The following is a 22296-nucleotide window of genomic DNA, read 5'->3' as shown; positions in this document are numbered from 1 at the left end:
GAGCTTAAAGGAGACTCGTCTTTTGAGGAACGAGTGATAAAACGGGTAACAGCTGATTCAAGGTAAGGTTTGGAATTTTCCAATCATGGCAGTGTCACAAGGATGTGATCCAAGTGGATATTGGTGGCCACCTGCCAAGTCCACCTGGACCCCCACCATTGTTCTTCTCAGCGTTTTCAGTTTCCTTAATTGTAGCACAAATTACTATTTTTAGCAGTTTTTCGGGTCCTGAACTTCCAGAGCCGTTTTGAGGCCCTAAACGACGTTTTTTGGGGAATCCGGGGGCAACATGGGTCCATAGAATGGATCGATGTTGCCCGTTCCAACAATGATAGTGCTCGGATAGATCTTTCTAACGAGCTATTGTATGCGTCAAACAGAGATCGTATGCCAAAGTTACGACCCCGGGAAGTTGATGTACCAACTTACCCCAAACGGGGCCCATAGTTTTGGCGTTTCATCTTCTAGGGTTAGGTTCTGGAATGTGAAGGGTTTTTTCCACTGTTTCTCAAACAATAAATAGGCCTTCGAGCCTCATTGTAAGACAGTTCAGAGGCATGTAGCCATCACATCTCTTCTCAGAGATAAGCTACCATCGCCCTAGCTGGTTTATTTCCATTTCTGGTTGTAAGCATATTTCAGTATTTTCCATTAATGAAATGAAGTATTATTTCCGTTGCATCTTTGTGTATATGGTTATCTCTGTAATTTGTTGCGTTCCTGTTTAAATCCAGATCAGTGGTATCAGAGCGGTCTGCTCTTTCTCTGTTTTTCTTTGCATGTCCCCAACAAGGTCGGGATATAAGGAGTTAGGGCTTGAACTGGTTGAACCTTTGCAAGACCAGCCTCGCAAATCCCAACGGCCTCCCATGGCGGATGAGAAGAAAGACGAGGGGGCAGGAGATCCCATCAAAATCTTTCTCGAAGAAGCCCTCGAGCAACAACGGAACGCGATGATGGACAGCTTTGCCCAAATCCTTCAGCGGCTACCCAGAAGCAACGCATCGGCTTCCAGCAGCTACTCTGGAAACGCCACACCCTTTAAGGTACAAGTTAATTTTGAAATCCCCATATTCGAGGGTCAGATAGACGCAGATGCCGTAGATAAATGGTTAAATCTGCTAGAGGTTTATTTTTCTGTTCATGAATTTTCGAGTCGGGAAAAAATTGTTTTTGCTCTTCTCAAAGCAGCCCCCCACGTCAAGGACTGGTGGGAAACCTACTGCGAGCAAAAGGATGAAAGTACTGGCTCACTATTTTCAGCCGCACCTACCTGGGATTCGTTCCGGGATGCCATCAAGGAGCAGTACTACCCTGTTGGAAGCTATGAGGATGAATACATAAAGTGGACCACGCTGCGGCAAGGAAGGGACCAAGACGTGCTGGAGTTCACCAATCTTTTCCATACCCTTCGCACAAAGTTGGGTATCAAGGATTCAGAGAAACATTTGATACTCAAATACCGTGGCTGCCTGCACAAGTACATCCAGGAAGAAATACAATTCCTAAACATCTCCTCGCTCGGTGCAGCATACCGATATGCCATCAAGGTCAAGCAGAAGTTTAAACAAAAGAAGCGAGACTTTGGATCTGCGAATCCAAAGCAGGGGAAAGGTGCCCCTAAACCACAGAAGAAAGGACAAAGCCAAGGCGAGATAGCCCAAGACAACCAGCCAAAGCTGCAAGCAAAGAACAGCGTCGCAAAGCCGAGAAAAGACACTGGAAAATGGTGCGAGTTCCATAAGAGCTCCACTCACAACACAAGTGAGTGTCAGGCCAAGCAGTCACTGGTGGCTGAGCTAAAGGTTTCAGAATCAGATGCATGTTCCGACTCTGAGTCAGAACTCGAGAAGGGGAATGAAAAAGGGAAGCAGATCATTGATGCAGATCCCAGCGCCACTGTTGCTACCGCAAAGATCCAGAAAAATGAACCCGAAGATCCAGAGGAGGAGGAGCGTCTCTTCCACTCCCAGATGTGGGTAAAGGGCTCCCCGATACAGTTCATTGTTGATAGCGGGAGTCAAAAGAACCTCATTTCGGCAGAGGTCGTGAAGCGGTTGGGCTTACTGACCACAGCACATCCACAACCATACACCATTGGGTGGCTTCACCAAGGACGAGATCTTCGCGTGAGCCAGCAGTGTCGCCTTCCATACAACATCAAGCCCTTCACAGATGAGGTGTTGTGTGACATTGCTCCCCTTGAAGTTTGTGATGTATTACTAGGACAACCATACTTGTGGAAGCAACATGCTGTGTATGAATCAAGGCCCTGTGCTGTTATTATTACATTGGGAAATAAGTTGTACAGGATACTAGAGGTAGCACCACCTACCGCCATCTCTTTGATTACTGCAAAACAATGCAGTAAGATAATTTCCAAAACCAGGAAATTTGTCTTCCTGATGATACGCCCTCAAGGAAAGAAGAAGACAGTGGCTGTGGCCTCCAGACGGGGTCCCTCTGCACGACAACTACTGATGGACAAGGTTGTGGAGGAGTACGAGGACATCTTCACCTCCCCGGCAGGGGTTCCTCTGCACTGTCAAGTCAAGCACTCCATCGATCTGACCCCAGGTGCGCCGCTACCCAATGGACCAATTTATCGGCGCTCCGTTCTGGAGAATGATGAAATCAAGAGGCAGATTCAGGAGCTCCTGTAGAAAGGTCACATCCGTCCGAGTTCATCGCCCTGTGGGAGCCCGATCGTGTTGGTACAGAAGAAGGATGGGACGTGGAGACTCTGTATTGACTATCGGGTGCTGAACAAGATCACTGTCTGTAATAGGTACCCGATCCCGCGGATTGATGACCTCCTAGACCAACTAAAGGGGGCGAAATATTTCAGCAAGATCGATCTGAAGTCAGGATATCACCAGGTACCAATCGAACCCTCTGATGTGTGGAAGATTGCCTTCAAATCCAAGGAGGGCCACTTCGAATGGTTGGTTATGCCTTTCGGATTGACGAATGCTCATGCAACCTTCATGAGGCTAATGGATGACATCTTGCGGCCATTCACCAACTCCTTTGTAGTAGTATACTTGGATGACATTCTGATCTTCAACCAGAGTTGGGAAGAGCACCTCCACCACATCTGACAGGTTCTCCAAACACTGCGGCAACACAAGCTATGTGCCAATTTGGAGAAATGCACTTTTGGCATGACCCAGGTTCAGTATCTAGGATACATCATTGATGAACAGGGGGTGCATGTCGATCCAGCCAAGATCCAAGTCATTCGGGATTGGCCCTCTCCAACCACTCTAATAGAGCTCCGCAGCTTTCTAGGTCTTGCCAACTTCTACCGCAGATTTGTGTTGGGGTTTTCTCATATTTCTTGGCCCTTGAGTCAAGTCACCAAGGGAGGGGCGAAAGCAAAATTCTTTTGGTCTGAATCTCAACAGAAGGTGTTAACACCCAGGTTGTTCCCTTTTACTCTAAGGGAATACGGCAGGGGTAACCACTAACCAATCTTTGGATTACAGTGCCTAGCCACACTGTAATCAGAGAGGGCTCTCTCTTTATAATTTGTCTCTGTTCTGTGGAGATTTTAGGCTAGCTATGAAATGAGGGTGCTTAGTTTTATGCTTTGGTTGAGGGATATCTTTCTGTACTTGAAGTGTGCAATCTACAGATGAGTTTATTTCATTGGGCAATGGAGTCTGTGGCTACAAGTGTTTAGAAACCTTGAGATGATTTGCTGAAATTACAGGGCCATTTAAATACTTCATATAACAAAGTTAGATTATGATGGTGACATGTGAACAACCAGTGAAAAGCATTCAAGAATTTTCCACTAAGCTGGGGTGTGGGAAGGAGATAGATGCCTCAGGAGCAAACTTGAATTCCTGAAAATATTTATCACAGTGAGAGATATAGCTTGAAAAGTGTAGCAATTAAGAATTACACCTTATTTACTCTATCTGAAGAAAACATTTATAACAACTTAGATTGAGTTCAGGGTAATCTGTGATTAAATCCTGGAACTATTCTTTTACTTTGCCATTAAGTGTAAAAACTCATAAACATGAAAGAAGGTGAAAGACTAGAAAGCATATAACACAGAGTTTTAAAGAAGACTTATTGTGCTATGAAATATGCAGGAATCCTGTAACAATCAGCCAGCCACCACAGTGCATCAAGGAACACAGAGCTTTGGAAATTCCATCCACCTTTTGTATTATTTCTCTGAGAGTTGTACAACAACAGAAATATAGAAATGAAATCAACAACAACCCCTTGCAAACTCATGCGAAGGGGACTTTATAGAAATGTTTATACAAAATATCTCAGGCATTGAGTCATCTGAGAGAGAAATATCTTCATTACTTCGTAGAGAAAAGTAGAAAAGAAGTTATTACAGCTTTGAATGCAGAATAACTGCTCTTTAAGTCTGTCAGAGGATATTTTGACCTTTGGAGGTCACTGAGTCGGTTGGAACACTTTGCTTTAATGCTGGAAAATGTGCCTTTACGTTTGCTTCGCTGTATCTTCTCGGCCTTGCCACCTGTGACTGTGCTTTCTGCTGTGGTGACCGAATAGCCCTGTTGAGTTGGCTCAGCCTTTCATCCTTCCTTTGTATGCTTATCTACCAAAATTTTCCGTGTATATGATCACTTATAAATTTGAAAAAATTTGACATTACAGGTTCTGGCTTGATAATATTAGCTGTGTTAATCTGTTCCAGACTTCCTGTGTGGGCAATTGGTGCTTCACAATTGCCTCTATGGTTTCATCTGCTTCTGTATATTTATAGAAATTTGGAGGTACATCGAACAGATGATTGATCTCGTTCATGATGAAGAACAGGTTTTCCACCCTATTGTAAAGAGTCTGCCCTGATGCTGGCCCTGATTCTGCTGAAGTGCTGGGCTGTCCTGCAATTTGACTTGCAGCAAAGGCATTGACCCTTTTAGCATAATTTTCATGGGTAAGCAGTCTTCCCACACTGCTTAGTATGCTGGGGAGGCCTCTGTTTTGTAACACTTGAAACCTATCCATGAATCTGTTGATTTCGGTCTGCATATCTTGGGTTCTCCTTTCTAATGTTCCAACCAGGTTTCTTAATGTCAGGACCCTTTTAACCATTGAGATTGTCTCAGTCCTGTGAGCAATTCCCATGGTGGTCAGTTGAGAGCTTGTCCTGTTATTCAATATGTTGATCATCCTATTGGCAGCATCAGGCATGTTGCCAAGGCTTGCTCTTGCTCTGTGTATCTCCCTATTTGCCTTTGTAATGAGTGCTGATTGTTCATCTATGGTCTCAATGAACTGCCACTGATCAGTAATGGACTGGCCAATATTGGCCCATATGACTGTTTTGAGCTCTGTTGTCACCTTATCTAGTGTGAGCTCTTTCTCAAGCTCAGTTATTCACTTTTTGAGAGCTTTTATATCTCTTTCCTTCTCAGCCACATTCTATTTTCTCTTATCATATCTTTCATTTACTTTAGCCAAAGATTCTTTGGCTTGATTAAGCTCTAACATTTGAGCTTCCAGGACTTGAATTTCATTTTGAAGCTTCTGCATATCCAGACTATGAGTCTGCTCTGTTGTTGGTGCAGCTGTCGATGTAGTTGGTGCTGTAGGTTCTGTTTGCTGAGGAGGAGGAGCAGTAGTTGGAGCAGCTTCCTCAAGGTTGATTACTTCAGGAGGAGGCTGGGAGGTTTGACCTTCTTCTCTTTGTTTCAAGGCTGTCTGTAGTGCTGCTTTTGCAGCCTCCGATTCTCCCAGCTTTTCTTGAGTTTGGATTAGCTGCTTGTACAGAGATATCAACAAGGTTGTGGCCTCTTGATCATGTCTTTGCTGGGCAACATCATCTGTTTGAGGGTGAATTGTGGCTGGGAGTTTGATCTTTCTCCTCAAGGCTGCCATGTCTGCATCCCTCAATTTTAATATCTCTTGTATGCCCTTGATATCTTTGGGATCATGCCCAATCTCTATGATGATGTCTTCTAAGGACCTAATTCTGTTGTCCTTTGCTTGAGAGGATGCTTTCTCCAACTCAAGCTGAGCAGCTGTGTTGTTAAGGCTATTTTGTAGCCTGTAGTTATCCAATGTTTGGTCTGCCAGGGAAGCATAAACCATCTCACCCGTTTGCTTATGCAGTTCTATTTTGTCCATTGGGTGGATATCCTTGGCAAGGACCTCCAGGTTAGTCCTCAAGTAGTCAGAGGCAGATTGGGGCTGTACTGCTGTTGGCATAAAATGACTCATGATCATTTTGCCTTCCTGCACATCATATGCAGACATGAGTCTTTGCTGATTGGTGGGAGCCATGTTTAACAGATGGTTATACAGCTGTACCTTGATGGGCTCATTTCTCCTCTTAATGTCGATGAACTGCTGTTTAATACTGAGTCCACCTTCCCTTTGTTGATTTGAGGAACTCACTTCTCCTCCCATTGCTCTATCTTGTTCCTGTTGAAAGGAACTTGCTGATGCTTCCCTGCTGGGTGGGACCATACCAAAAGACTGTCCTATTGGCATTTCTTCCTATAAGAAGGGATTGATTCTCTGTCTTTTCTCCCCATGAGTTGCTGATGTTGTAAGGGGAGTCTCTTTGTCCCTTTTCCTACTTGTATCCTCCGTTTGTGGAGTTTGGAGGATTGATGCCTCAGCTGAAGTTTCTTGCCTTGGAAGCACAGTTTGTTCAGTGGATTTAGGGGCTTCCACTGTTTGCTCTTGTTGGACAGGCTGTTCCTGCCTTTGTTCTTCCTATTGTTGCTATTCTTCTTGCTGCTGCACTTCTCCCTGCTACTCCATCTCTTCTTGTTGCTGCACTAGTGTTTCCATTTGCTCTTCATTCATAGGAGGTGGCTGTTCCATCTGGTTTTCTTTGCCTTTGCTGGATGTCTGTGGAGTATTCATGGCAGCTTGCTGATACGTTGTTGAGGATGAGGCAGCTGCTCCAAGTTTTCTTTTATATGAGAGGGGGACCTGTCCACAAGTTTCTAAGTCAGCTTCTTTTTGAATATTTCTAGCCTCTCTTTCTAGCAGCTCTTCACTAGTAATTTCCTCTTGTAGGGTGCCCTTTTTCCAGCTCAATGCATTGGCATACTGCTCAATCTCAGGTAGCCTCATATGTGAATAGGTACCCAATTTGTATCTTATCCTCCTGAGGGAAACAAAATGATTGGGGTCATAGGGTATCCACTCAAAACTAGTTTGCAGTTTGAGGGCCTCTAGGATACTATTTGCCTCTTTCCATCCCTCCTCTTTTTTGTTATATAGGAAAGGGCCCAGCTGGCTCCTTACCTTCAACTGCGCCTTCTTGTTCTTACTTTGGAAGTGGAGGTAGTCGGCATTCCCAAATTGCCTGAAGTATTCTAGGGCAAAAAGTCTCATAGGGACATACCTTGGTAGCCTATAAGGCTTCAACTCACAGCCATATACTCTGATGACTGTGTGGTCTTGGTAAAAGTACCAATTACCAATGCTGTAGGTTTTGTTTAGATGAAGAATTCTCCTCATGTCATCAGTTAACCTTGGAGGAGAAACACCATACAATAATGTCATAGCTGGGTGAATGAACAAGTCTATGAACTCACAGTATGTGTATGGTGATACAGAGGTGCAATGAAAAACAGAGGTCCAAAACACAACTGACCTTGGATTCCCCTGGGCATTAACTTGCTTCAGGGGAATGAGGAAGCTACCTGGTTGATAAAACAATAATAGATGGTAAATGTACAAAGTGTATCTGAACAGTCTTTCCCTTTGTAGATTCATTAGCTGGTCATGGATCCTATCTGCAATATATGTGGCATAGTCATAATGTACAGCTGGAGGCTTTCCAGGAGAGAATATAGACAGCATTTCCATTATACTATCATCCACATCCTCCACTCCCCTGAACCCTAGGACATAGCTGATCAAATCCACTAGCATTCTGTCCAATTCATTTAAGTATGCATATCCAATAGGAGGAGTTCTGATGGCTTCAGAGCCTGGTTGTATAAACAGCTGATTGATTTTGATGATCTGGTCATTTGACAACTTAGTCCCCTTCTTTATCAAGTTCTGCATGTAGAGGGGGGTCAATGGTTTTGCAGTGTGGAAATGCAGCATTTCATTTATGCTCTCTGGGGTGATATGGAATAGAATTGAACCTGTGGGGCTGAGGACAGCTCTTTGGCATGGATCATAGCACTCCTGGCATCTGTGGATCAATTCTGGCATAGGATTTACCTGGGGGAGGTTGTAGATGGGCAAGTTTGAGTCCCAAATCCCTAGGATATCAGCTCCACTAAGGTGCTGGGCTTTCAACTCATTTAGCAACTGAATATTATATTTAGAGCCTATTGGAAACCAATCTAACATCTGATAATCCATATCTCCCAGAGCTTTCCATTCTAACTCCCTGTGAGGGGTATTGAGAGGCTTGATGTTCAGTGCAATTGGAGTTTCCATGGTCTATTAAGCTTCTGACTTGTAGGTGAACTGGTTGAAGTAAGCAGAACAACACAGAGGTGATTCCTTACAATGAAAGTGTGAATTTTAGGGACCAGAGGGTGAATTGAGCACACAGCAATTGAAATACTGTTTAACAGATTGATAAAGACAAATAGCAGGGCTGACCAGAACTTTTCTATGGTGAATTTAGCCAGCAGAGATTTCTAGCTCACGATTGCGCGAGCTACCTGTGAATTCAGGTTGTTTCAGTCAAATGCAGGTTTCGTAAACTGTTCGTTGTCTTGCCAGAGGGAAATAGGTGCAGGTTACTGGATACTAGACGGTGAATTCAGTGTTTTAACACTCCCTTAACAGTTTGTTCGAAGAAATTTGGATAAAAACCAGGTGCAGAGAATAATTTCGAGAAATACCTTGCGGATTGTCACTGATAGTTGCAAATGCAGGTACGGCGGAGGCGCCCGCGGTTTCAGAGTTGAACGGTGCAGGTTGGCACTGGTATGGTCATCAAATACATGCAGGAATAACAACAGTCTCTTTCAGCAAAAGCAGAAAAAACACGAAATTTTGGCCTAAAAATAGATTTTTGTCATATTGGCGCCTTTTGGGGATGACGTCAGCATGACGTCATCGGGTGGGGTCGGAGTAAGATGACGTCAGCATGACGTCACCGGGTGATGTGGCAGGTCCTGGTTGGTCCATGGATATGCTGAAGTGGCGGACATGTCAGCGAAGGGACGGACGAATGAGGTGATGCGACGGCGGGGTGGCAGCGACGTGGCTCTGACGTGGGCGTGACAGGGGACCAGCAAACCGGGCGGTAAGTGCAATAGTGGTAACGGTTTTCTCGGACCGCTTACAATACGGCCCCGGTTTTGTCAGAGGCCGCTCTGAGAGACTTGAGAAGGTGACGCGTGGCCGAGGACTGACGTAACCCTTCGTCATTTTCTCGGGCGCTAACTGTCGGGCGTGGGGACCAACCCGATATGTATAAGGGCCGTCCGATCAGAGGCGCTCGATCGGACGGCTGACGGGTTGATGAAGTGATCGAGCGATACGGAAGGGGTCGGGATTTTAAAAAATATATTTTTTGGGATGCGCGCTTAGCGGAAGACCATCGGGGTATGGTGTTTTGTAAGGTTTTTCAATGTATTTTGAAAAATCAAATATACGCGCCGAAACTTTGGATAAGTGCCAAAAGGTGGGTTTTTTGGGTTATTTCATAATTTCAAAGGGGGTTATGGGTAGGAGGGGTTTTTTGCAAGGTTTTTTGGGGAATTTTTGGGTTTTTTCTGAGCAGAGGGAAGGTGAGAGCTTAGGGGAGAGGTTGTTGCTCATAACCAGAGGTTAGAGCAGCCCCAGGACAGGGTTGACCACAGTCCCAGGTGGACTAAAGTCTCCCTTTAGACAGACATATTTAGCTATAATGCTAAAAGGAGGATATTTATAGAATGCTTTGGGGGTTTATACACCATGGTGTTAATAATACTAGGGAAAGGGTAACATAGGGGAATTACATAATAAAGTTAGAGTTAATATGGGGAAATATGTGAATGAAGGGGAAAAATCACTAAGTTTACTTGAAACTTACTTAGTTCAGGGAGTAGATCAAAATGAAAAGAATTTTTAGACAAGAAATGTGGCTTTTCAAGGAATAAAACCACCGTCAAACCTCAAGTTTTCTAAGCAATTCAATTGATGAGGGGATGTTAGTAATGAGTGGGAAAAGGGATAATTGGGAAGTTAGACATGCTTCTTTGTTTTCCTTTTCTCATCTTGACCATCAAGGTTAAATCTGAAATGAATACCACTTCTGCAACCCCATCTACTTACCCAGCTATTTTGCCTAGCATTTTTTGTTTCTTCTTGGAGGGTACACTTAGGCTTGTAGACCCTTACTTGCCTTTTCTTTTCTTTGGCTTTTTCTTTTGTTTTTCTATCTACTTCTACCCTTATTTCTTCCAAGGTCCCAGATTCAGCTGTTGGGAGCCTTTTCTTCTCTACCTGAACTACTTGTCTGCCAAGTTTAAACAGTTTGGACAGACTTCTTTCTCTATTATACAACTGAAAATTTAAAACATGATATGATCCAGATTAGACTGTTGGACCATCCATCAAAATTTGAGTCCATACCAATCTATAAGCACAGATTGTATTCTTATGGAAATATGTGATCTTTGCATCATCAAAGCAGAGCATATTTGGACCTTTTCATTGCCAATCATGAAATATGAAACCTATTGGTATAGGTAGCTAACAGAAGGCATTCATGGAGTTGAAGGATCTCCTATGCACGACACCAGTGCTCGTGTTACGAGATTTACAACAACCATTTGAGTTCGAGACAGATGCCTCTGACTATGCTATTGGGGCAATCCTTACTCAGCATGGACATCCAATGGCATATCACAGTGAAACACTTTCAGACACAGTCCGGAATTACCCCACTTATGATAAAGAGATGTATTCCATTGTACAAGCCTGCCGACAATGGAAACATTACATTTTGGGGAAGGAAATGGTCATCCACACAGATCACCGACCCCTGCAGTTCATACAGACCCAAGGGAAATTGCAGAATGATCGCCATCAGAAGTGGTCTACATACCTGCAACAGTTCCACTTGAATATCAAGTATAAGAAGGGCAGCGCCAATAATGTTGCAGATTGCCTCAGTCGACCACCGATCATGGCGTTAACCACCGTGCTCAACTCTTGTGGGCACGAGACTTCTGATTGGCCAGTTCTCTACAAAAGCGACCCAGAATTTGGCCACACATACCAGACACTCTTGGAGGGTCGGCATGTTCCAGACTTTCACCTCCAGGATACCCTATTATGCCACCTCGGTCACCTTTGTGTTCCTTCAAGCGAGCGTGCTAAGATGATTTGGGAAGCCCACTACAGTCGGGCTGCGGGGCATTTCGGGGTCAAGAAAACAGTGGCAATTCTGCAAAATTATTTCTATTGGCCGAATCTTCGACATGATGTTGGGAAGTACATCAGATCATGTACTGCCTGTGCCATTGCCAAACCTACCATTAAGAAGCATGACCTCTATACCCAGTTGCCTACCCCTAGTCGACCTTGGGAATCCATCTCGATGGATTACATGTCAGGCCTTCCTTCCACTAAGCATGGAAATGACTGTGTTTTTGTGGTCGTCGACAGGTTCTCGAAGATGGCCATTATGGTGGCCTGTAAGAAGAATATCACAGCAGAAGCCACTGCTAAACTCTTCTTTGAACGAGTGTGGGTGCACTTTGGGATCCCATAGTCTATCATCTCAAATCGGGACAGTCGGTTTCTCAACACATTTTGGTCCAGTCTCTGGTCAATGCTGGACACCAAACTCGCGAAGTCCACAACCATCCTCAAACTGATGGCCAGACAGAGGTTGTCAATAGGATGATTGTGCACATTCTGCGCATGTATAACTCAAAGCATCCACGCACATGGGACGAGAGCCTCCCCTATGTTCAACACAGCTACAACCGAGCTCTTCACAGCTCCACTGGCCATAGCCCTTTTCAGGTGGGTTTGGGATTCCAGCCACTATGCCCCATTGATGTGGCCATGCCACTTGCAGCTAATCACATCAATTCAGCTCATGTCCAGTCCGAAACAGATAAGGCCACCAGCTTCATTGAGCGCATCCAACACATTCGCCAACAGGTCCATGACATTCTTGAGAAATCAAATTCCAAGTACAAGCAGCGACATGATCAACATCGGGTGCTACACAAGTTTCAGGTGGGCGACAAAGTCTAGTTGCATTTGCAAAAGGAACGCCTTACTGGAGCCTATCGGAAATTGAGACCACTCCGATATGGTCCTTACACCATTACTAAGGCTATGGGAGACAATGCATTTGAGCTCATCATTCCCCCATTCCTTGGCCTGTACCCAGTGTTCAATGTGGACTGCCTTCGGCCATACTTTCCACCATTGCTAGACACATCCGACATTGCAGAACAGCTCAAACCCACAGAATTAAATCCAGATTGCATGGAACAAGCTGCAACTGATCGGATCATGGACACACAGATCAAGAACACTCGCCAACAGAATATCCAACTATATCGAGTTGTCAAAGCAGACCAACTCCTTCAGCAGGGCAAGTGGCTCACCAGGGAACAAGTTCAGCAAAAGTTTCCTCGTCTCATGGAGGAGCTCAACGCAATGGGGACCATTGCTTCCTAAGGGGGGAGGAATGATCTAGGTGGATATTGGTGGCCACCTGCCAAGTCCACCTGGACCCCCACCATTGTTCTTCTCAGCATTTTCAGTTTCCTTAATTGTAGCACAACTTACTATTTTTAGCAGTTTTTCGGGTCCTGAACTTCCGGAGCAGTTTTGAGGCCCAAAACGACGTTTTTTGGGGAATTCGGAGGCAACATGGGTCCATGGAATGGATTGATGTTGCCTGTTCCAACAATGATAGTGCTCGGATAGATCTTTCTAATGAGCTATTGTATCCGTCAAACGGAGATCGTATGCCAAAGTTACGACCCTGGGAAGTTGATGTACCAACTTACCCCAAACGGGGCCCATAGTTTTGGCGTTTCATCTTCTAGGGTTAGGTTCTAGAATGTGAAGGGTTTTTTCCACTGTTTTTCAAACAATAAATAGGCCTTCGAGCCTCATTGTAAGAAAGTTCAGAGGCATGTAACCATCACATCTCTTCTCAGAGATAAGCTACCATCGCCCTAGCTGGTTTATTTCCATTTCTGGTTGTAAGCATATTTCAGTATTTTCCATTAATGAAATGAAGTATTATTTCCGCTGCATCTTTGTGTATATGGTTATCTCTGTAATTTGTTGCATTCCTGTTTAAATCCAGATCAGGATGGCTAGTGAAATCACTCTTCGCAGTTGTTCCTCAAAATGGGTAAACAATCAAATGGAGGTGAATGATCGGTCAATCAAAAAGTGGAGGTGACGGTGCAAACACGACCAAGGCTTTAACGGCTGAAGTACTACATTCACGATGGTTATTTACCGGGGAATAGTTCATTTTTTAATGAGATTAAACGCGGGGGGAAACATTTGCTCATGTCTTATGTTTATTTTTTACCGAGCTTGAACTATGTGCTAAAACTGCTTGATTAATCCAGTCGTATGATAATAATGTCTCATATAAAACAACAACTTTTAGAGTTTTGCCCCACATCCTTTCTTTATGCAAGCTAGGAGACGACCAATCCTACGAGTTTAAAGGGTTGGAGGTCCTACAAATTAAAAAAAAAAATAGTCGCTCTTCGCTTGCACGCCAAAAGGCTCATATGCCCCCAGGTATAAAGCAGAGTTTCAAGGTTACCCCTTCTTTAGTCCGTTAAAACATTTGTTTTACCGAGAGAGGCCTACCTCTTACAGGTTACCAAAGATTGCTCCATTTACAGCGCAAAAAAAACACTTCTTCGGCGATGTCTACCGAAATAGACAAAGGTGAGTGAAGGAGGCTACTCCACTCACATAACTTTGACAAGAGAATCTTGTTCTAGAATAACCCCCTCTTCCAATCACGGACGGGGGTAAAGACTAGTCATATTCTCTCGCGGAAACCTACCCTATACCCGAAGTTTTCCTGCCGAAGCAAACCAGGGTGGATGCCCCCTGGGTTTCAGTCATGTCCCCCCGAATCACTCGCGCTCATCAGGAGGACGGACTGGAGATTGAGACATTTCTTGCGTGAAAAGACCATTCAAGAATGGTATATGACTATTTTCTCTGTATGATCCGGGAAATGAAAGCTGGTCTACGAGCTTGACCACTCTTCCTTCGTGCGGAAAACACATTACTCTAAAGAGTGAGGAGACAATTGCTCCCATGCAATAAATATAGTCTCGTCCAAGGAGTAGATTGTAATCCAGGGGTCCTTGGATTACCATAACGTTCATGTGAATGGTTTTCCCTCTCAATGTTGTGGGCACATCGGGAAGGATCCCTAACGGTCGATTGGTTCCTTTATCAAAACCTGTTAGATTTCTCATCTCAGGGAAAAGCGATGGCGAACCAAGCAATTTCCAAGCAGTTGAGGAAAGGATACTCACAGAAGCCCCTTCATCTATGATGGTACCAGCCATAACCATTCCATATATTCGAACAATGATTCAGAATGGTACACTAGCCGGTAAGCGGGGTCTGCCTAGTTGATTCCAGTCGAAAGAGACAACTAGGTTGCTTGGAGGTGGGACCGAATATACGGCCGGGTACGACTCTGACAAACTTCCTTCCTGCGGTAAAGGAACGAGTAAATTGCCCCCATGTTCGTTGGAGTCTGTGTTTATGGAAAGAATTTGGACGGTGTCATCCTTATTCTCTTCAGTGATTGTATCATCTGAACATGGAACCTCTGAAGGCAAGACCGGGTCAACTGCCGCCTTGACCTTTTGACTCTCGTCTGGTATGGATTCAGATGGTTTATCTTCAATGATAGATGCTTCAACCGACCACCTGAGCGGGCCAGCCGAGTTTTCAACTAGTGACGGACTCGGCAAGAGTTTTTTATATCCAGGAGGAAGTCGTAACGGTGAAACCGGACGATCATTCAAAACTCTTTTAGCTTCGTCTAATAAGGGACAACGGTGGACGGCATGATCGCCTTCACACAGTTTACAAGGAAATCTATATTTTCCTTTTTGTCCTGGGGCTTCACTTTCACTAGTTGACGGTGTGTTTTCAACATGATCATCAGAGGTTGACGACACCGGGTTGTGAAAACGAGGAGACCAGTCCCTTAAGATTCAAGGGATGCAAGGACAATCTCTGTGATAGTGGTCTCCTTTGAAAATGACACATGGCGATTTATGCCTGGTCGGTGCAGTGTGTGGATTTTCGTTAGACGACACTCGTTTGCCCCCATTCACTTTTGGCTCCTTCTTCTTCTTCTCTTTCTTCTTCTTTTCCTTCTTCTCCTTAGGTACTTGACTTTTGGCTTTACCAGCCCCATCAAGCGAAGAGGAAGGAGTAGAGGAAGAATTAGAGGAAGTAGAAGGTTGGTGGGTAACTCTGGACTCGTCTAATTGCTGATTCGATTGTTCAGGAATTGTGGTGTTCTGAACGACAGAGGTTGAGAAGAGCCATACAAGCAAACCAATTGTTAGTCCTGGAAGTGACAATGTGGCCATATGGGGTGCACCAACATCTCCCCAAGAGGAGAAGGGACTAGGATTTCCTCCAAGGGGAATTCCCTGGTTGGTGGATTCCATTTTCTCAACCCAAGATCAACATAGGAAAGGGTAATGAATATTCCCTTTAAAATCAATTTTAGACGTTTTGACACAACTTGTTTTTTTAGTTTTTAAGAGTCGCGAAAAAACAAAAGATGACTCTAGTCTCCTTCGATTTTTAATGAGCCTGAAGTGACAAGTGCTCAGATGGACCTTTTCTGTTAAGGAGTATAAAAAGGAATGAAAGGGACTGATCTGGAAATCTAGGTAGAGGGATTACCAAACCAATCGCAAAACTACAGAATACTTTTTACGGTACAGTAGTCAATATTCCCGAATGCTATGTTCAGTGCATTGCGATTGATAGGGCGGCAGACACGGCTTCCTATGGATAAAGGATTAAGCCTATTGGGGTCTCCCAAAATATACTCGACGGTACGTGGGAGCACAAGTCCATACTGGCACTTATCGTCTTAAAGTGGAGGAATCACCCAACCATCAATGAGAACAACAGTTACCAGGCTTTACGATGCCGGAATACGTCTCTAGCCTAGGCTTCTAAAAGTTGTGCTTTAAGTTCCAAAGCGTTGTTAGATTCATTGAATTTATTTTAAGTTGATCTTGTTTATGAAGTTTTCCTTTTGGGTTCAACACGAGATGTAGATGTAATTCCTAAAATGCAATCTAAGATGATAAACAAAATTTTTATCTTCTTTATGCAATGAAAATCCTAGCTACTAGGGAAAAGAAAGACATAATCTTTTCACAAAGAGCAAAGAGCACACTCTAAATGCACTTTCCTAAATCAAACAAATCATACTGTCTATATGCAAATGCACATGCATGTATTTGTTTTCGACTTTTTTAATATATGAATGCTAAAAAGGAAGTTGATGTACAAATCTGAATTTCTTTTCAAGCGAAAAATATCAACAAGCTTCTTTCGGAATCAAAAAATGGAGACGATTACAACACCTTACGATTTTGAAATGAAAACTTGTTCTCGACACTAGAAAATTACAAATTCAGACCAAAAGCAATAGTAACAGGATAATCGACCATCAACAGCAATCAAACTCTTTCCTATGATCGAAATCGACACTTTCGACATATTCAAATCAAAGGATGACAGTACAATTATGCTGCTTTTGCAAAGGAGAACTGTAAACGACTCAAAAAACACACAAAAAACATCCAAAGTTCTTTTGTACAAAGGAGGCGGAATAACAGTAAGGAAAAGGGGTTTAAAATAGACATATACTGATCACAGGCAGCAAAATTCAGGAATAGAACTAGAAAGAAAGAATCACAGAAGCCACAACTGCACAGAGCTAGTCTGATCAGCGCACCTGTAACACAGAGAATCTGAAATGTAGTGCAGGTTGCCCACATGGGAAGTGCGCTAAAATTCAGAATCTCTGAACAGTACCTATGCTGGGCCAAAAACGAGACTCTATTCGAGTTCCGGGTCACAGTTTGCAGTTCAGTTCTTAGGTTTTGACCGAGTAAAAAGCAATCAGTAATGCAACAATCAGGGGTAGATCTAAGGAGGATCTAAGAGCTATCACAAGGGCAATCAGATAGTTTGTGAATCAGTTGCTTAAATCATAAACATATCCAGTAGATGGATTGAAGTAGCAGTTGTCTACTTTGCATTTGTTATGGAAAATGCAGTTCGAATGCTACTCGTAAGTTTATGAAACAAACAACAAATAATGATAAACAAACAAACTAATTAGCCCCCCAGCGGAGTCGCCATTTTGTTACAGGGAAAAGTGTCTATTTAGAACTGCTTTATCCCACTAAGGTGTGACAGCTGCCTTAGAAACAAACAGAGAAAAGCTACTTTTGTTTTTCCTTTATGAATTATAGATAGAGAGGAACAGAAAGACCAACCTCTGTCTTCCGCCAATCTCCTGATTTGATCCCTCTCTTCTTTGATAGTCCTCAGCTACCTGCTCCCTTGCACGCCCAGCTTCAAAAAGTACCTTTAATATCACAAAAGCATGGCACTATACAAAGACATGTATCTATAATCATAAACAATCTAGGGTCAGATGTAAATTGACCATACAAATGTAACAAGCATCAACGACACAAAAGCATGGAGGAAAACTCAAATATCTTTTATTGATAAACAAGAAAAGAGCCAAGAGGAGTTACAACCGGTTGTTCTGACCCAGCATTAACCTCCCAGCAAATAATCCCCTCTTCACCTCAAACAAAGCTTAGATCACCCAACAATCTGATGTTTGTCTCAGGAAACCAACAACATTCCTTATAATATGCAAAATTCCAGCCTTTGGATCTCTGGGATGAGGGATCCATATATAGATATCTGTAATGGGGATGAGTCAGCTTGTGATTTGATTAGTGTCTTCTCTCTATCAGTTCTTGCTTCCACTTGGAGACTGAGGGCCTCTTACTCATCCTTGGTCGAATTTAGTGAGGCAAGTGTCACAGGGGAAGATTCTAGAAGCTTCCATTGCCTCTCCACCTCGCGGAATGACACTGCCATTTGTCATTTCTTGCCCATCGCACCCCACAGAAGGGACTTTTGAAATGCAATGCACCCTCACAGTGTATTTGGGTGAGATGCAACGCACTTAGCCAGTGGAGCAGCTGCAATGATCCTATTTTGACCAATTCTGAGTAGTTTCTCATGGAGAACTTCTGGGAGAAGCTGTAATCTGTTGACCTTGTTCCTTTAGGGGTTAGAAAAACACTTTTAGGGACTTAGGAGCCCTTGGTTTATGGAAATTTCATGCTTGGGATTGTAGGGCCCAAAAATGTCTATAACACATTGGTCCATTTGTTCCTAGCAACAATGGATGCATTTGATGGAGGCTCAACAATCCCGCCTCTCACATGGTCCAACACTTCTTGCTCTTCTAATGTTAGATCGAGAGACATCTTCCATCTGTGATACTTAGATTTCTCACGGAGTTTGTCTTCAAGAGGGAAGTGTGTTAAGGACCCCATGATTTCCTTAAGATAGCCTTGCCAGCCTTCTCTTCGGTGACTGCTCTTTCTCTTGCCTGGGTTTTGTCTTCACCTCAGCTCCGATACCATGTTAAATTATGGTATGTTTTATGCTTAGAACAATTTACTTATTTTTCTTCTTATTAGCCGCATATTAGCAATCACATATACATCAAGTAAAGTGCAGATAGAACATTAAATGATCAATTGAAAACAAGCCAAGACAAGAGTCACAAGATGTGGCGGCTAGCTAGGGCCAAACCCTAATGCGGGGAAACCCTTTGATCAAATCTTCTTTTATCTTCAATAGTTCAACAAAGAGAAATAGTACAAAATCTGAATTCTGTAATTTTATATCAGCAGCAGCAAACCCTAGATCAACAAAGTCAAACTTGGTCAAACTAGTTGAAATTGACCTCAAAAATACTTGGTCAATTTCTGGTCAACTTGTCCTTGAACATCCTGAAGAAACAACCTGTGAACATCCCAAAAAGTTCAGTCAATTTGCAGATTTTTGAAGTCAAATATAGCCTAAACTAGGGTAGTCAACACTGGTCAAACCAAAGGTTAGATCACCTCAATTTTCATGCCAAAAATTACGATCTGCTTAGGAGAGGAAACCACACCCAATTCGCACTTCTGGAAGGTCAACGCTGGTCAAAGAGATGACCTACTGCTCTAGCGTCCTTCTTTCTGCATCTTCTTTTCCCTAGGATGTCTTCCTTTCAGCCACACATGTGAGAGAGAGAGAGGCTCCTTTTATGCATAGGAGAGAGTGAGAGAGAGAGAGAGAGAGAGAGAGAGAGAGAGAGAGAGAGAGAGAGAAGATGAATGAATTGAATTGTCCAAATGTGGAGAATGATCCTTGTATTTATATGCAAACATTGAGGATGAATAGACGTGACTGCTGGGCTTCTGAGCCTACATAAATTTGCTGGATGACCTTGACAATTTGTCCATAATCAAATAAATTCATATATCTATAAATACTTATCGGAATCAGATGATCTTTAGATCAATCCTACAGCTCTCGATGAGAGGAATCTAGGAAAAATGTCAAAAGCCATAAATAAGGTGATCCTCATGGAGTTTGGCTGTAGTTTCTAATTTTAACACTCCCTCTCAACTAGGGAGAAATTCATCTGCAATCATCATATCGTCGCTGCTATCCATCCATCAAATGCACTATCCTATATAGCTTGACCCTACTCTGTTCTGCTCTACTTTGCTTTCCTCTAATCTGCTCAAACTATGAAGAAGAAGAAAAGATAGAGGATGTATCATACCACCTTCCATTGACCCGAAGTCATTCTTAGAGTGTGAACCACTCTCACTGATCCCAGACCAATATCATTGATCCCAGATCAATATCATTGATCACAGATCAATGGAGGTCATCCTAGCATAGGGAGTACAATAGATATGACGATGCATCCATTGATAATACTATTATGGTCCCTATCCTCATTTCCCTGCTCATTGATCAGATGAGAGGTACTTCCCATGAGTCCCAGACTGCATGGGTAGGATGCCTCGACAGGAGAACTAATCATCCTGTCCACAGGAGAATGAATCATCTTATCCAGTGGATGCCATGGAGAACTAATCATCCTGGCCTACAAGAGAACTAATCATCTTGTTCCATAGTCACCATGGAGAACGAATCATCCTGGCCCATAGGGGAACTAATCATCCTGTTCCACAGTTGCCATGGGGTGTCACAGGGGAAGGTTGAACTTTTACCCCGTACATAGTGCACCATGAGGGGATGGTGAGTCGCCTTGTGGTCACTTGTCGCTCCAAGAAGTACCCCGTGCCCCTCCTGGAGCTCCCAGAGCTCAATACATCTACTCGACCCTCATAAGAGGGTCTCTGAATGACACCAAGTTGTTATGGGAAATTTAGGAATTTGACCTTTCCTAAGGGCTTTGTTTAGATGTCGGTGACCTGTTCATTTTTACCGATATGTTGGAGCCTTATTGCTCCTTGCTGCACCAAATCTTCAATATACTGTTACCTAATATTGATATTCTTGGAGTGATCATGAAATATGAGATTATCTAATAAACGTATCCCGCTTTGGTTGTCACACAAAATCACGGTGGTATCCAATGTAAATCCAAATAGCTCATTGAAGAGCTTTCGCAATTAGACTGCCTCACAAGAGGCCATGCTAATAGCAATGTACTCTGCCTCAGCAGTGCTCAAATCCATCCACTTATGCTTCCTGCTCATCTAGGATATTGAGGCAGATCCCAAAGAGAAACAACACCGGAAAGTGCTCTTCCGGTCGACCACACTGCCTACCCAATCAACATCAGTATACCCAAGTAGTCTCACATCTCTGGCAGTGTATCTCAACCCATGAGTGATTGTGCCATGAAGATATATCAATATATTCTTGGCACCAATCCAATGTGAATGGTGAGGCTCAACCATATGTTGACTCAATGTGTTGACTGCAAATCATATATCTGGACGAGAGTTCACCAAGAACATGAATGCTCCGACGAGTTGATGATACTCAGTAGCATTTCGTAAAACAGGTCCGACAACACTACCGCTTAACTTCTTGAAGTCAAGCTCCATTAGGGTACTTATGGGCTTGCATTCCACCATGCCAAATCTCTCCAATATCTTCACCACATATTTTCTTTGAGATAGGAAAATCTCCCCTAGTTTCTCCTAGACTTTAGTCCTAGGAAATAGTGCATAAGTCCTAGGTCTTTCATTTCGAACTCATAATCTAGCTCCCTCTTACATTCGTGAATGAGAGGGTCTGCACCTGTTATAAAGAAGCCGTCAACATATAGCACCAGTATGAGAGGCCCGTCATCTATAACCTTAAAGTAAAGGTTAGGGTCGGATTCACTCCTAGTGAATCCCAGCTTCATCAAGTAGCTATCTATCCTCTCATACCATGCTCGGGGTGCTTGCTTTCGCCCATAGAGGGCCTTCTTGAACCTGCACACATGAGATTATCGATCATAAATCTCAAATCCTTTGAGTTTCTACACATAGACCTCCTCTTTTATTGAACCATGTAAGAACACAGTCTTGACATCCATTTGATGTAGGTTTTATCCTTGCGAAGCACAAGGGCTATGATTGAGCAGATGGTGGTATATTGGGCAACAGGTCAAAATATCTCGTCATAGTCTATACCTTCCTTATGGGAGAAGCCATGAGTGACAAAACGAGCCTTATACTTTTCTACACTTCCACCAAATGCATGCTTTATCTTGTAAAGCCATTTTGAAGTGGCAACTGCTTTGTCCTGGGGTCTGGGGACCACATCCGAAACATCATTTTTCATAATGGAATCATATTCCTCAGTCATAGCATCCTTCCATACTTGATTCTTGATGGCATCTATGAATGAAGAAGGCTCATTTTGGATGATTGTGCTCATGATGGTCAAGTATCCCTGATACCTCTTCGGCTTCTTACTTTCATGGAAGGTTCCTCGGCGTGCAATGTGTCCTGCAACATCTTCAAGTGTCCCCCTAAGCCATGAAGGCCTCTTCTTAGAAGAGGAAGGCTCTTACAGAGGAGGATCAATAGGATCCATAGGTTCTTCCACATCAGGCATCGTCTCATCTTCCTTTTCCTTCGGTTCCCCGTGTCAGCTTCTTTAGATCCCCTTAAAGTAGGAAGATTTTATACCTTTCTAAGAGCCATATCTTTGTCAAAGGTGACATCATGACTAATATCGACTTCCCTTTGA

This window comes from Pinus tabuliformis, chromosome 5_2 (assembly GCF_031772625.1).
Source record: "Pinus tabuliformis cultivar Carrire ecotype Pingquan chromosome 5_2, CPIR1, whole genome shotgun sequence".
NCBI classification, from domain to species: domain Eukaryota; kingdom Viridiplantae; phylum Streptophyta; class Pinopsida; order Pinales; family Pinaceae; genus Pinus; species Pinus tabuliformis.
The sequence above is the reverse complement of the archived record's forward strand: the minus strand, read 5'-3'. Positions refer to the sequence as shown.